General features: G+C 39.9%; 1 long non-coding RNA gene across 1 annotated transcript; it reads left to right on the top strand.

The window, feature by feature from the left end:
- The first annotated feature begins 3,468 nt into the window (after nt 1-3,468).
- LOC136883290 (uncharacterized) lies at nt 3,469-15,418 on the top strand. The gene is made up of 3 exons (XR_010861230.2): nt 3,469-3,539; nt 12,635-12,743; nt 15,332-15,418. It is a non-coding gene; the product is annotated as an uncharacterized lncRNA (long non-coding RNA).
- Nucleotides 15,419-15,822: the final 404 nt, after the last annotated feature.

Genomic DNA, 15,822 nt, shown 5'->3' with positions numbered 1-15,822 from the left:
CTAAAACAGAATGTAAAACGATCTGATCCAGGTTTACGAGCTCGAAACAATTCTTCCAAGTCCAAACAGAACAAAATCTTACAGTATAGGCCCTACAACAAAAAATATGTTTTTAACAATAAATTAAGAAAATCCAATCCAATTCCCACTGCCATTGAACAAAATGTAACACTAAAAATACTTTATAATTTACCACCCTTGTAGAAGAACTGGAGACTTCTGCCACTCCATGTTACGTGACAGAGCCTCAGTTATGATGGTATATAAAATTAAGCATAATTTGGTTCATACAAACACTATTTTTGTATCATAAATTCTGACATTCACTCATATAACACTCGAGGAGGAGAGAGTCCATACAGGATTTGTAAAGACTAGTAAGTACGGTTGTAACTCCTTATAGCACTACCGTATTTAGAAGTAAGGTATTATTGTATTGGGAATAATTTTTTAACTTTGCCAATATTTTATCCTTGTATTGTACCGTTAAGAGCTTCGGCTCAGGTGCCCTTTCTTGAGTAAATAAATACAAACATAGTGCTTCAGGGTTGATTGAAGTGTTGTAATGCTTTGATTTTGCATTTCGGAATATGGCTTATTATTATTATTATTATTATTATTATTATTATTATTATTATTATTATTATTATTATTATTATTATTATTATTACCGGCCCCGTGGTGTAGGGGTAACGTGCTTGCCTCTTACCCGAAGGTCTCGGGTTCGATTCCCGGCCAGGTCAGAGATTTTTACCTGGACCTGAGGGCTGGTTCGAGGTCTGCTCAGCCTACGTGTTTAGAACTGAGGAGCTATCCGAAGGTGCGATAGCGGCCCCGGTCTAGAAAGCCAAGAATAACGGCCGAGAGGATTCGTCGTGCTGACCACACGACACCTCGTAATCTGCAGGCCTTCGGGCTGGGCAGCGGTCGCTTGTTAGGCCAAGGCCCTGCAATGGCTGTAGTGCCATGGGGTTTGGTTTTTGTTATTATTATTATTATTATTATTATTATTATTATTATTATTATTATTTTCGGTGGGGTTGATTATTGTTTTATGGTGTAGTACAACATGATAATCATCCCCTCTAAAATCTAAATGAGACCAAACTCCATGGCACTACAGCCCGGATGGGCCTTGGCCTACCAAGCGACTGCTGCTCAGCCGGAAGACCTGCAGATTACGAGGTGACGCATGATCAATGCGACGAATCCTCTCAGCCGTTACTCACGATTTTCTAGACCGGGGTTGCCATCACACCGTCGACAGCTCCTCAATTGTAATCACGTGGGCTGAGGTCCAGGTAAAAATCCCTGACCTGTTCGAGAATCGTACACGGGGCCTCCGGGTGAGAGGCAGGCAGACTATCCCTAGACCGACTGAAATCTAATCAGAGTAGAAACAAGAGGAGATCCGACCCTTCAGAGAATGAAGGTATCGGATAAAATGTAAGGCCCACGAAGGGCAGTCAAATGAGGAAAACCTAATATCGTCGGTGTCGGAAGAGAACACGAGTTGACGAAGGAAGGTCAGATAGGAAATATGTAAGCAAGGAGCCTTGACACAAGCAGACTCATCTATAAAACTATCATCGCCAACCCGCGCTCCTAAGTTCAGGGTCTGCAGAGATCTGCTTTTTCGAAACTACTAACGACAGGCAGGTGACACCGTGGGTTTATTCTACCAACCTCACCTACAGGGAATTGTCACGTGATCAGTGTGACGGCACCCTCATATATGTTGCTTAGGGTTGGCGACCGCGTGCGCTGCCTTTCATACTTTGTTTTGAATTCTCACATAAGTTTAAATGAACAGAAATGAGTAGTTAGTAACCGTGACCACCATGCAAAAAGCTTGACGCAGCTGTTCATTGACGCTAACTACCATGAATGAACGGCCAATTTGTAGGTGGTTATTACATTAACTGCCATGTTGCAAAGAGTTATACGCGATGAGTACTTTATAGTGTTTGGGAGTTCAGATAGCTAGCCACTTCGACTCCCGAGATCAAGGATGATTCGGTGTAGCTGAGAACAAATACCCATAGCAGGAACATCCACAAAGCTAGGTGGTAGTGATAGTATCTCTTCTTCTGCCTTGTCTGCTAATTCGTTACCCGCGATTCCCACCAAGTTTGAAAGCCACTGGATGTATTCTGGTAGTTAGAATTTGAAGTAATAGATCCTGTATAAAGTATGTCTTATTTATTTATTTATTTATTTATTTATTTATTTATTTATTTATTTATTTATTTATTTATTTATTTATTTATTTATTTATTTATTTATGCCTTTCTCAGTTGCGAAATGAGGGCTCGAGGCTCTCTCTTACACTTGACCATATAATAATTAAAATCTTAAATAAAATGCTAAGACACTTAAATTAGTTAAACCTACATAGATTAATAGAATCAAAAATTAATTTAAATATAGTATTAACTAAATTAATATTAAAGCCTCTTAAAACGGACTAATCCTCAGGCACGCACACATTCATACATGAACTTTTCCGTCAGCTGTCCTCAGCAGGTAGTCTCGACCTTAAATCTTGACAAAGACCGGGCGAGTTGGCCGTGCGGTCAGGGGCACACAGCTGTGAGCTTGCATCCGGGAGATATTGGGTTCGAGTCCCACTGTCAGCAGCCCTGAAGATGGTTTTCCGTGGTTTTCCATTTTCACACCAGGCAAATGCTGGGGCTGTACCTTAATTAAGGCCACGGCCGCTTCCTTCCAACTCCTAGACCTTCCCTATTCGATCATCGCCTAAGACCTACCTGTGTCAGTGCCACGTAAAGCAACTAGTAAAAATCTTGACAAAGAGCTAGTTTCTCTGACCTGAGCTGGCAGAGAATTCAATAATCTGGTGTCGATCACCACAAATGATCTATCAATTTTATTTGTGTGGTGCACTGGAATAGAAAGAAAAGATCTCGAACGTGCATTTAAGTTGTGAAATGATTATTAAAAGGTGAATTGAGAAGGAATGCACAGTAGCTAAACACCATCGTTAAAATGTGTAGCTGCCGACGTTTATCAGGGTTCAGCCATGAGAGAGCCTCAGAGTTTGGGGTGATATGAACATCATACCCGATATTGTAAATAAATCGCAAGCAGGAATTTAGTGCTCGCTGAAGTTTAAGTATTTCTTCTCTTGTCATGTCAACTAAAACAAATTCACAATAATCAAGAATAGGGAGAACCAACGTCTGTATTAGTTTGGCCTTTAGCTCATATGGAAATACATCTCTCTGCCGTTTAAGAGGGTGAAGCACTCCAATAATCTTTTTACGGGTTTCTTTCGTGTGATCAGACCAATCAAGTGTTTCATTCATAATGTTGACTTGTAAATGTGTTTACTCACTGAAACACACGCAGATGATTATCGAGAAGTAATCCCAGTTCCATGCAGGCATGTATTGTATATATCTGGTGCGTAATTGTAGATGTTTGTATTCTGTTGCAGGAAGATGATGAAACTCCAGGGATGTTGTTGCTGTTTCTCTCTCAAGATGGGCACAATTCTTATTGGCATTATGCAAGCGGTAAGTGTGGCATGTATTGTATATATGTTCATATGAACATAATAAGGATTCATGAGATGATGGTAGTGGTATTTGTTGTTTTAAAGGCCCATTCAATGAAATTATCAGCCATTCTTAATGTTACCGGTAATGTCCGTAATTCAGGTATTATAGACAATGCGTAGGTAATGCCGATAGTTTTCGTTTGGCAAAGCTGGAAATGCTAGTTGCTTTACGTCGCACCGACACAGATAGGTCTTATGGCGACGATGGGACAGGAAAGGGCTAGGAGTGGGAAGGAAGCGGCCGTGGCCGTAATTAAGGTACAGCATTTACCTTGTGTGAAAATGGGAAACCACGGAAAACCATCTTCAGGGCTGCCGACAGTGGGGTTCGAACCTACTATCTCCCGAATACTGGATACTGGCCGCACTTAAGCGACTGCAGCTATCGAGCTGGATAGCTGGAAATGTTAATCTAATCCGTTATCTTACCTACTTTGCGTAGAATATTGTGCACTTTGCTTAGACACTGAAAAACTGATGACTGGCAAAGTAGTAACCTACTACAAAACTAAACCCTAAACCTCGGCACATTTATTTCTTTATCTCTGATAACTGCATGCATGTGTATAAAACAATATCACAACATAATAATTATATTATTATTATTATTATTAATAATAATAATACAGCTTGAGAATATTTTATTTTACTGCATTGAAAATGAAACGATTATCATATAGACTAATAATAAGAGCAATGCATTTTGAAAAATATGCAATATCGCACAGTGAAAACAATATCGAATTTAAAAAAAACAAGAACGATAAAAATGTCAGAAGAAATTCTAATTTTACTGAACTGTTTAATAGGAATAATATACAATTGAGCAAATATCTTACTAATTTTTGAAAGTTCGTTAGTACTGCACTTCTTTCGGTGCCCATCGTTGAACCATAAAAGTCACCAAGAACGAACTATGAGGAGTAGAGAACTCGCTCTGTCAAACAGAAAGTAACGCCTAACTCTTGAGCAGTTGGTCAAGGCCATTATTTTAAGCGGAGCGAGGTCGACGTGTTTAAAGTGGAAGAGGTGGTGGTGATTATTGTTTTAAGAGGAAGTACAACCGGGCAACCAACCTCTATATTTAAAGTGAAAACATCATAATGAATATTGAATTTTCACGACCGCATTAATATCGAAACTGACTTTAAACCTATTAGGTCGTGTTAGGTACATGTAGTACGTGTTGAAGAGCTGTTCTCTACTTAACCAACAAATTTTTGAAAAATGGAATTTCAGTTGAAATAGCGTGTATCATCACGCCTCTATGCTGTGGTGTTGTCTTACATTTGAACTTCAAGCTGGTTTATTGCCAGCAGAATTTTGTCATCCGTGGTGTAAGAATGGAACATCAGTCATGATGGTGGACTGTGCTTGTGTTGGCTCATCACCAAGTGTAATAGATCATTTAAATAAAGGCCATAAACGAAACCACATCTATATTTTGCAATATTTTCTTGACATATTAATGTTATTGTTGTTGTTTTTACTATTACACTAATATTATTTGTTATTATTTTTGTTCCAATGCATGTACACGATTTCTCTTCTGGTGTAAACAAACGTAAGACATACTTGCAGATTGTATCACTTCCAATTCATACATTCTTTTTAAAACCTTACGTTATAACAAAAATATTTTTTTATTTTTGTAGATGAACTCATTTGTACACTTGCATACGCAGTTGGTTCAAGTATTGTATAGCATGAAATAAAGCGTAAAAATAATTTTCCACTCTCTCCTGAAAAATTACTACTTTGTTAGTTACTTCCTGATTCTGGGTAGGTCTTCAGTCATTTCTTACTCCGTCTAATGGTTTTAACATTTACGTAATCCCTACAGTACCGGATTTTCTGGTTTGCCAGTATCGTAATTAACAATAGGAAACAGGACCGACATCTCATAGTACGTACGAAGATACTGACTAAATAAACTGAAGGCCTACAAGAAGTTGAAATCAAATACTCCACATGCCTCGAATACTCTCGGGGTCGGAGGAGAACAAGAGTTGACCAAGATACGAAAGATGAAAGCCAGGGATCGAGTAATACGAGATTCAGCTATGGGCCTCGTGTTCACCAGCGAACACTCTGAAGTTGACAGCCCCCGAGTGTCCACCTTTCAGAAACCTCTTACGAAAAGCAGGGGATACCGCAGTGGTGGCTGCTCTTTAAGGGCTCAGGGTCACGTGCCCCGACCCTCTAATAAGATATGAGTCTCCTTGTTTTTCAGGTAGAAATTAAAATTAGAAAATAATCAAAATTAAGGTATTTAAGTCATCATGGCATAAATGCAACCAATTGCACGTATCATGAGTTCTATTCTGCTAGTCCCAGTGCTAAATGCAGCCGGGTATAACACCTCTGTGACTGAAGGAGCAATGTATAACGAAACCTTTCCTGCCGCTGGGCGTGTGGAAGAGAGAGAACACCACAAACATTACAGAAGCCTCGGTCACAAGCTCAATGTGTCCGGAGCTCACTGCTAGCACCAGGGGGGACGACGGATTGGGGAGTTCTAACAGTATTATCTTTTCACCCTGGAGTGCTGTTCGAAGGCTGCAAACTTGCTGATGTAGTCAGTGTGTTAGTAATTGCGAAAGCAAGTGCGAGTGCGGTGTGTAATATTTAAAAATACAACAATTTAATCGTTAAATTCAGTAGTTTCTTCGTAAGGATGAAAACAGCCCGAATGATATTGCCCTCTTTAATTCAGTGTTCATTATTTATTATACAATATACTTAGTGTATTCAGTTGATTATTTACTATACAAGATACTCCATTCTGTGCAGCGCAATTCATTTTTCTGTGCATTCATAACACTGTTGTTAAGTTAAACGATCCAGAGGATAATAATGTCAGGTTGAGTACTTCAGACGGTAGAACGCTGGCCTTCTGAGTTCAAGTTGGCAGATTCGAACCCGGCTCAGTCCGGTAATATTCGAAGGTGCTTATATACGTCAGCCTCGTGTCTGTACATTTACTGGCGTGTAACAGAACTCCTGCAGGTCAAAATTCCGTAGGTTTGGCATCTCCGAAAATCGTAAATGTTTAGTGGCACCTCGTGAGATACGAATGCATTTATTTATTTATTTATTTATTTATTTATTTATTTATTTATTTATTTATTTATTTATTTATTTATTTATTTATTTATTTATTTATTTATTTATTTTTGTTCCGCTGTCGTCTGTGTGACCCCATCAATTCATACCTCACAAGCCGCCACTGGGATACCGTGGGGGTATTTTCTTTGTTCCAACCCACAGAGGGTTCCATCGCTCACGAGGCTAATCCTCGAATATGGAGCAGCCGAATGGGACCCGTACAGGGCTAAATTAAAGGTTCCAAGATTCGTCCTTAATGATTTCCTTCCTAGAGGGAGTGTGACGAGAATGGTAGACAAATTTGGGTGGAAGATGCCGGAGTCTGAAAGAGAACAAGAAACAACATGTGCTATTTATAATGCCGGCAGATTGGGGAGGGTTCAACAGTTGACTAGAAATGCCCAGTTAAATAATCAAACTTTATGCCTGATTTTAGAGAATTGAATAATAAGAAGAAGTACATTCGCATATCTAGGAAAGGCATTTGATATTCTGAAGGTGATCGAGATCAGATATGAACAAGGGGAATTATCTACAGTTTGTACAGAAATCAGTCGTCAGTGATAAGAATGGAGCACTATGAAAAAGAAGGAGCAATCCAGAAAAGAGTGAGGCAAGGTTGCAGTTTGTCCCCTCTCCTTTTCAGTGTTTATATAGACGGGTGGTAAAGGAATTCAAAGAAGAATTTGGAAAAGAGAATCACAATCCAAGGAGAGGAAATCGAAACTCTGATATTTGAGGATATTATTATTATTTTATCTGAGTCTGCAGAAGATCGGGAGGAATTGCTGAATGGTATGAAAAGGAGTAAAAGATGAAAATAAAAAGGATCTAAACCAAAAGTAACGGATTGCAGCCGAACGAAGTTAGGTGATGCATGAAATATTAGATTAGGAAAAGAAGTCTTCAAGGAAGATATACAATGACTGACAGTGACAATGCAACACCAAGGAGGAGTGGTTCGAAAGGGATGAAAGTTGGGGAAAAAACAGAGACGGCACGGACGAATAATTGATGTTTATTTCAAACCGATATGCAGGTTACACAATGCGCACGGCATCAACTCAGTAGGATGTAGGACCACCGCGAGCGGCGATGCATGCAGAAACACGTCGAGGTACAGAGTCAATAAGAGTGCGGATGGTGTCCTGAGGGATGGTTCTCCATTCTCTGTCAACCATTTGCCACAGTTGGTCGTCCGTACGAGGCTGGGGAAGAGTTTGCAAACGGCGTCCAATGAGATCCCACACGTGTTCGATTGGTGAGAGATCCGGAGAGTACGCTGGCCACGGAAGCATCTGTACACCTCGTAGAGCCTGTTGGGAGATGCGAGCAGTGTGTGGGCGGGCATTATCCTGCTGAAACAGAGCATTGGGCAGCCCCTGAAGGTACGGGAGTGCCACCGGCCGCAGCACATGCTGCACGTAGCGGTGGGCATTTAACGTGCCTTGAATACGCACTAGAGGTGACGTGGAATCATACGCAATAGCGCCCCAAACCATGATGCCGCGTTGTCTAGCGGTAGGGCGCTCCACAGTTACTGCCGGATTTGATCTTTCTCCACGCCGACGCCACACTCGTCTGCGGTGACTATCACTGACAGAACAGAAGCGTGACTCATCGGAGAACACGACGTTCCGCCATTCCCTCATCCAAGTCGCTCTAGCCCGGCACCATGCCAGGCGTGCACGTCTATGCTGTGGAGTCAATGGTAGTCTTCTGAGCGGACGCCGGGAGTGCAGGCCTCCTTCAACCAATCGACGGGAAATTGTTCTGGTCGATATTGGAACAGCCAGGGTGTCTTGCACATGCTGAAGAATGGCGGTTGACGTGGCGTGCGGAGCTGCCACCGCTTGGCGGCGGATGCGCCGATCCTCGCGTGCTGACGTCACTCGGGCTGCGCCTGGACCCCTCGCACGTGCCACATGTCCCTGCGCCAACCATCTTCGCCACAGGCGCTGCACCGTGAACACATCCCTATGGGTATCGGCTGCGATTTGACGAAGCGACCAACCTGCCCTTCTCAGCCCGATCACCATACCCCTCGTAAAGTCGTCTGTCTGCTGGAAATGCCTCCGCTGACGGCGGCCTGGCATTCTTAGCTATACACGTGTCCTGTGGCACACGACAACACGTTCTACAATGACTGTCGGCTGAGAAATCACGGTACGAAGTGGGCCATTCGCCAACGCCGTGTCCCATTTATCGTTCGCTACGTGCGCAGCACAGCGGCGCATTTCACATCATGAGCATACCTCAGTGACGTCAGTCTACCCTGCAATTGGCATAAAGTTCTGACCACTCCTTCTTGGTGTTGCATTTGCTCTGTCAGTCAGTGTATATTGTTACTCACATAATAGAGTAACTATATAACGATGGCAGAAATAAGGAGGAGATAAAATGCAGATTAGCACAAGCAAGGAAGGCCTTTCTTAAGAAAAGAAATGTGCTGACTTCGAACATTGATATAAGAACTAGAAATATTTTTTTGAAGACTTTCGTCTGGAGCGTGGCGTTGTATGCGTGTGAAACACGGACAATAACTATCTCATAAGAAATGTGGTGTTAACAGAAGAATGCTGAAGGTGAGTTGGGTAGATCGGATTACGAATGAAGTGATACTGGATCGAATATGTGAGAGCAGAACAACTTGGCAATGATAGGACACATCTTTAGAAACTCAGGACTTGTTCAGTTGGTTTTTGAGGGAAGTGTAGACGGCAAGAACGTTTAGATCGTGGTGAGATTATGTCAAACAGATTGAAGTAAATGTCGAAGTTACGTAGAAATGAAAAGGGCAGGGTGGCATGGAGAGATGCATCAAACCAGTCTATGGACTGATAACCCATACAACAACATATAAGCAGGACAGATCATTCAGAGAAAGCTACGGTAAGTATTCGTTTATATCTGTGGGAAATACAGAAGTATGAACACTGTAAATTCTTAGTTAGACTTAGGTTTGAAATAAATTTTGTTGTACACTACTGTTCTTTGCTATATATATTCTTTGAAGTGTTGTCGTGATGTTGATAGAGAGTTGTAGATACATCTTGCTTGGTAGACTGATAAAATGTAAGGAACCCGATCAAAACCCGATGATAGTGATTGTGAACATAAAATACTAACACCAGTTCCTGAATTTACAATGCATTGCCTGCAGCAGTCTTATTAAAGTCTTTCCTGAAAAATCTCGATGCTATAACAATAGATTCCCATATCTTGATCATTTTGTTTATAATTCTACGTACTTGTGCTCTAAATACGTATATTGTACAATTTGCTTTACATCGCCTGACACAGATAAGTCCTATGGCGACGGGCTCCATGGCTAAATTGTTAGCGTGCTGGCCTTTGGCCACAGGGGTTCCAGGTTCGATCCCTGGCAGGGTCGGGAATTTTAACCTTAATTGGTTAATTTCGCTGGCACGGGGGCTGGGTGTATGTGTCGTCTTCATCGTCATTTCATCCTCATCATGACGCGCAGGTCGCCTACGGGAGTCAAATCAAAAGACCTGCATCTGGCGAGCCGAACTTGTCCTCGGACACTCCCAGCACTAAAAGCCATACGCCATTTCATTTTTTGATGAGATAGGAAAGGATTAAGATTGGGAAGGAAGCAACGGTGGCGTTAATTAAAGTACAGCCCAGCATTGGCCTGGTGTAAAAACGGGAAACCATGGAAAATCATCTTTGGGGGTCACTGGGCCAAGGCCAGTACGCTAACCATTTATCCATGGAGCAGTACAAAACCGTTCATGTGTTAGTAGTACCACTTTTTTTATACAAAGAACATTGTTAAACACACATAAATATAAGCTACTTTCATTGTAAGGTATAGAGTACCATCCACATTACATTAACATACTGCACGTAGGCCCTAACCTCTTTTTACCATAAATGTATAATAATGCATTTTATTCAAAATTTTGTTATGTCGTTAAGAACATTAATTTTAACGATAATGGTAGTAATAAGGTACAGAGATAAAACAGTAGTATGCATTCCTTGTTATATCAAATGATTACATGCTTAATAATAATAATAATAATAATAATAATAATAATAATAATAATAATAATAATAATAATAATAATAATAATAATTGTTACCGACTTTTCTGTGGTTCGCAGTGGGCAGGAAGCGTGAAGGGTTAATGGCTGGACTAAGTAATACTTAAAGTTCAAGGATACCTATTAACATTTCTGAAATTTATATTTTGCTTCTCTTCAACAGAATAAATCTTAAGTATCACCATAAAAGTATATTAGACTATATTGAAGTTGAGGAGAAAGATCAAGTAATAACGAACTTTAGCACAAAGAGGCTGCTCGGGAAATTTCACACGCAAATACCAAAATGGGAGCTCAGCAGCTCTAAATACGAATTTACCAAAAAGAATCTCAGAAGCTAGAGATAATTTATATATAAAGAGAGCACAAACGCTCAGGGTACCTCATTATAAATGAGCACGAAGCTCAGAATAAATTACATGCGTGTGAGTACATAAGCTCAGGCACTTTCTAGATGGAGAGTCGGAGAAGTGTCACATTTACCAGATTGTTACATAGTAGAGATTACGCCGGCCTGTACGGTTTAGTATTGATATACCAAAAAAAAAAAAAAGAAGCCGTAGCTTCTAATAGACTACTATCACAAATCGGGTCTCTAACCCAGGTGTCCATTTAAAGAATTATACAATAACGCCCCCAACTGGGTTAGAAGGTTACGTTACAATTAGAAAGGAAAGGACCCGTTACTTTACAAGTACACTCGTCATTTACAAGACAGGGGGATGCACAAGAAAAATCGGATCTAATGATCTATAGTAAGCATGGAGCAGAAGGCCCACACTACACGGCGCAAAAAAAATGGAGAGGAAGGAACAATAAAGGTTAAATGTTACAAAAAGAGAAAAGGCCGAAAACAAAATTAATGGAGGCAAAACCAAAGCACTCCAGAGACAATTTACAATTATCTAATGGGAAATAAGGCCCCACGAAGCAGAAGCTAGTCCATACCTCCAGGTGACTAAGTTAAGGAAAATTTCAAAGCCGAAAAGAAGAAATTAAATTTTACGGTTGCAAAAACTAAAATTAGTCACTAAATTCTAAGTTGAGAGGAAGATTAACGAGGGTACATCACTCGTGCTTCCTTATAATTCATAAAGACCCATTAGGGTAACATCAAAATTTAAAAGAGAACTGAACCTGAAATTTACATTCTAAAGGAGGTCGTAGATATCTTCCCTGATTATGCCCGCGGATCAATCACATATATGGTATTCTGCCTACTCAGCACTCCATACTCACGCTGACCGATCCCCCACCTCCATCGATTCCCCTCTCAGAGGTACTCTCCTCTCAGATGCTCAACACAAGTTACACTCCCGCCAGACAAGACCAAGAATACAACAGGAAAACAACTTAAATAGCTCATGAGCCGTACGTATGAGAAGGAAAAGGAAGAGAATATGTTTTTAGAACAGGAGCACTATGATTGCAGGACACTTTACTAGTAGGGATGACAACACAGAAACAGTAGAATTCATATTATACTGTATGTACCAACTTTAAAACAAAAACAATGCTTCGTGTTAGTTGAAGTCCTTCCATAGTAGGCTGCGCTAGTCAAACATCAGTGACATCTGTTCATCAGAGCATAAAGTACTTCCACGTGATAGTTCATGTTCTTTGCAGTAGGCAACACTACAGTAGAGCTGGCGGACGATTTGAAGAGACGGAGAAGGCAAACTCACGTTTCAATAATAATAATAATAATAATAATAATAATAATGGCTTATTCCGCTATTAGCCCCTTTTAATTAGGCATGTTGTGAGTTTTCGAATATTTCATTATGAGCTCATGAGCGTGAATATCCTTTTCTGCTCTGTGCAGGCCTTGTGATATTGAACTTACAAAAGATCGTCTTCTCATTGGCAGATAACCGGTTTCTCCATGATCGTAAGCGAGTCTCAGCAGGCCAACAACCCGGGGTTCGATGATGACTGGAACGACCAAGATAAATTCGAAGCTCGCGCCACGACAAACGGTAAGATATTATATCATATATGAAAATCCGTTTCGTTAGCTGCGGTGCTATTCATTCTACCGTCCATGTTTTCCTATAGATGGGCCCACCAGAGTTGAAGTCTGACGTTTAGAGCCACCGGCGAGAAAAAGTTGACTAACGCTGCTCGAAAATGGTCTGTTGCTATGGCAACGATAACAGAGATGCCACGTTCAAGGATGCTATCGCCATGTGGGTTGCTTGCTCTCAGTCGCTTTTGTGATATTATTATTTGGAATAGTACTGTGTTAGCTGTGTTAGATGTTGCTGGTTTATGTAATAATTTGTTTGTTTCCAGAATATTATTTTCGTTATTAGTTTATGTTTTTGCAAGTTGATCGGTGGCTAGTTGTACAGTTGTATTCTCTGTTTAATATGTGCATTTGTAGAGGTTATTATCAGTTTAGTGAATATGAAATCTCATATTTATCGGCAATGACGTATTCTGTCTTAAATACCGGAATTATTAGCACGAGCTTAGGAACGGGTCAAATTTTATTAAATTGCATTAGGCCAACATAGGCTAGTTGATTAAATATGCAGCCCGTATGAAAGGGTGATATGCTCCAGATTGAGGTAACTATGACAACGCAGCGTACTTCGTAGTTACTGCTTTCGCCGCTCAAATGTCAGACTTCAACTCTCGTGGGCCCAACTATAGCAACGAAGTGGCCTGAGTATTAAACTAGTTATTTTATAGTTCACATCAAATGTCCTGAGTACTGAACTAGTTATTTTATGGTTCACATCACAGCGACCTGAGTACTGAACTAGTTATTTTATAGTTCACATCACAGTGACCTGAGTGCTGAACTAGTTATATTATAGTTCACACTGCAGTGACCTAAGCACAGAACTAATTATTTTATAGTTTACATCACAGTGTTCTCAGCATTGAACTAGTTATTTTATAGCTCACATTACAGTGAACTTAGTACTGAACTTGTTATTTTATAGTTCACATCACAGTGACCTGAGTGCTGAACTAGTTATTTTATAGTTCACATCACGGTGACCTGAGTACTGAACTAGTTATTTTATAGTTCACATCAGAGTGAGTACTGAACTAGTTATTTTATAGTTCATATCACAGTGGCCTGAGTAATAATAATACTTTCGTGTGGCTATTTCTAGCTGGGTGCAGCCCTTGTAAGGCAGACTCTCCGATGAGGGTGGGCAGCATCTGTCATGTGTAGGTAACTGCGTGTTAATGAGGTGGAGGATACTGTTATGTGTGGTGTGTGAGTTGCAGGGATGTTGAGGACAGCAAAAACACCCAGTCCCCGAGGAAAGTGAATTAACCATTTAAGGTTAAAATCTCCGACCCGGCCGGCAATCGAACCCGGGACCCCTGTGACCACAGGCCAGCAAGCTAACCATTTAGCCGTTTAGCCGGACTAGTGACCTGAATAATGAACCAGTTATATTACAGTTCACATCATCACGACTTGAGTACTGAACTAGTTATTTCACAGTTCACTTCACAGTGACCTGAGTACTGAACTAGTCATTTTATAGTTCACATCACGGTGACCTGAGTAATGAACTAGTTATTATATAGCTCGCATCACAGTGCCGTGAGTACTGAACTAGTTATTTTATAGTTCACATTACAGTGATCTCAGCACTGAACTAGTTAATTTATAGCTCACACCACAGTAAACTTAGTACTGAACTAGTTATTTTATAGCTCACGTCAGAGCGACCTGAGTACAGAACTAGTTATTTTATAGTTCATGTCATAGTGACCTGAGTACCTCACTCGTTACATTATAGTTCTCATTGCAGTGACCTGAGTACAGAATTAGTTATTTTATAGTTCACATCACAGTGACCTGAGTACAGTACTAGTTATGTTATAGTTCATATCACAGTGACCTGAGTAATGAACTAGTTATTATATAGCTCGCAACACAGTGACCTGAGTAGTGAACTAGTTATTTTATAGTTCACATCACAGTGACCTGAGTACTGTACTAGTTATGTTATAGTTCATATCACAGTGACATAAGTACTGTACTAGTTATTTTATAGTTCACATCACAGTGACCTGAGAACCGTACTAGTTATGTTATAGTTCATATCACAGTGACATAAGTACCGAACTAGTTATATTATACTTCACAAATACAGTGACCTGAGTACGGTACTAGTTATGTTATAGTTCACATCACAGTGACCTGAGTACCGAACTAGTTATATTATACTTTACATTACAGTGACCTGAGTACTGAACTAGTTATAAATATATTATATATAGTTCATATCACAGCGACCTGAGTACCCTATTGAACTAGTTATTTTATAGTTTACATCACAGTGTTCTCAGCACTGAACTAGTTATTTTATAGCTTACATTACGTGAACTTAGTACTGAACTAGTTATTTTATAATTCACATCACAGTGACCTGAGTACTGAACTAGTTATTTTATAGCTCACATTACAGTGACCTGAGTACTGAACTAGTTATTTTCTAGTTCACATAACAGTGACCTGAGAACTGAGTTAGTTATGTTACAGTTCATATCACAGTGACCTGAGTAATGAACTAGTTAATCTCTGTTTCAGATCACAGGAATCTCAGTATCACTGCTGCTATCCTGGGAGCATTTCACCTCGTCTTGAGTGTTTTGCTGGTTGTTGGAGCTATTAAAGTGAGTTTTGAGCATTTTTAGAGCAGAAATTGTGCTTGAAAATAGTATTTTAGGAGTGTTTTTAGATTAATGAAATCAGAAATTTAGAATTTAGATTTAAACATTTTGTAAAGTTTTTACATTTGTTGTTTAGTGTTTTATAGCGTTTTGAAGAAAAACACAGGATTTGAATTAATTCTGATAAATAGATAATGTGTTTGATAATATCAATAAGAAATTCAAATCGCGTATGAACAGAGTTAATTGTGAAATAAAAATGGATAGTAAAAGGCACATTTATTTTAAACTGTTATAGACTAAAGCATAACATGAAAAGCAATAACAAATTCATATTGCTGCAAAATCGTAATAGACGTACGGTAATAGTAATACGCAAGATTAACTTCGTCAATAAGTGACACTAAT

This window comes from Anabrus simplex, chromosome 11, assembly GCF_040414725.1.
Source record: "Anabrus simplex isolate iqAnaSimp1 chromosome 11, ASM4041472v1, whole genome shotgun sequence".
In the NCBI taxonomy this organism is placed as follows: Eukaryota; Metazoa; Arthropoda; class Insecta; order Orthoptera; family Tettigoniidae; genus Anabrus; species Anabrus simplex.
The sequence above is the reverse complement of the archived record's forward strand: the minus strand, read 5'-3'. Positions and strand labels throughout refer to the sequence as shown.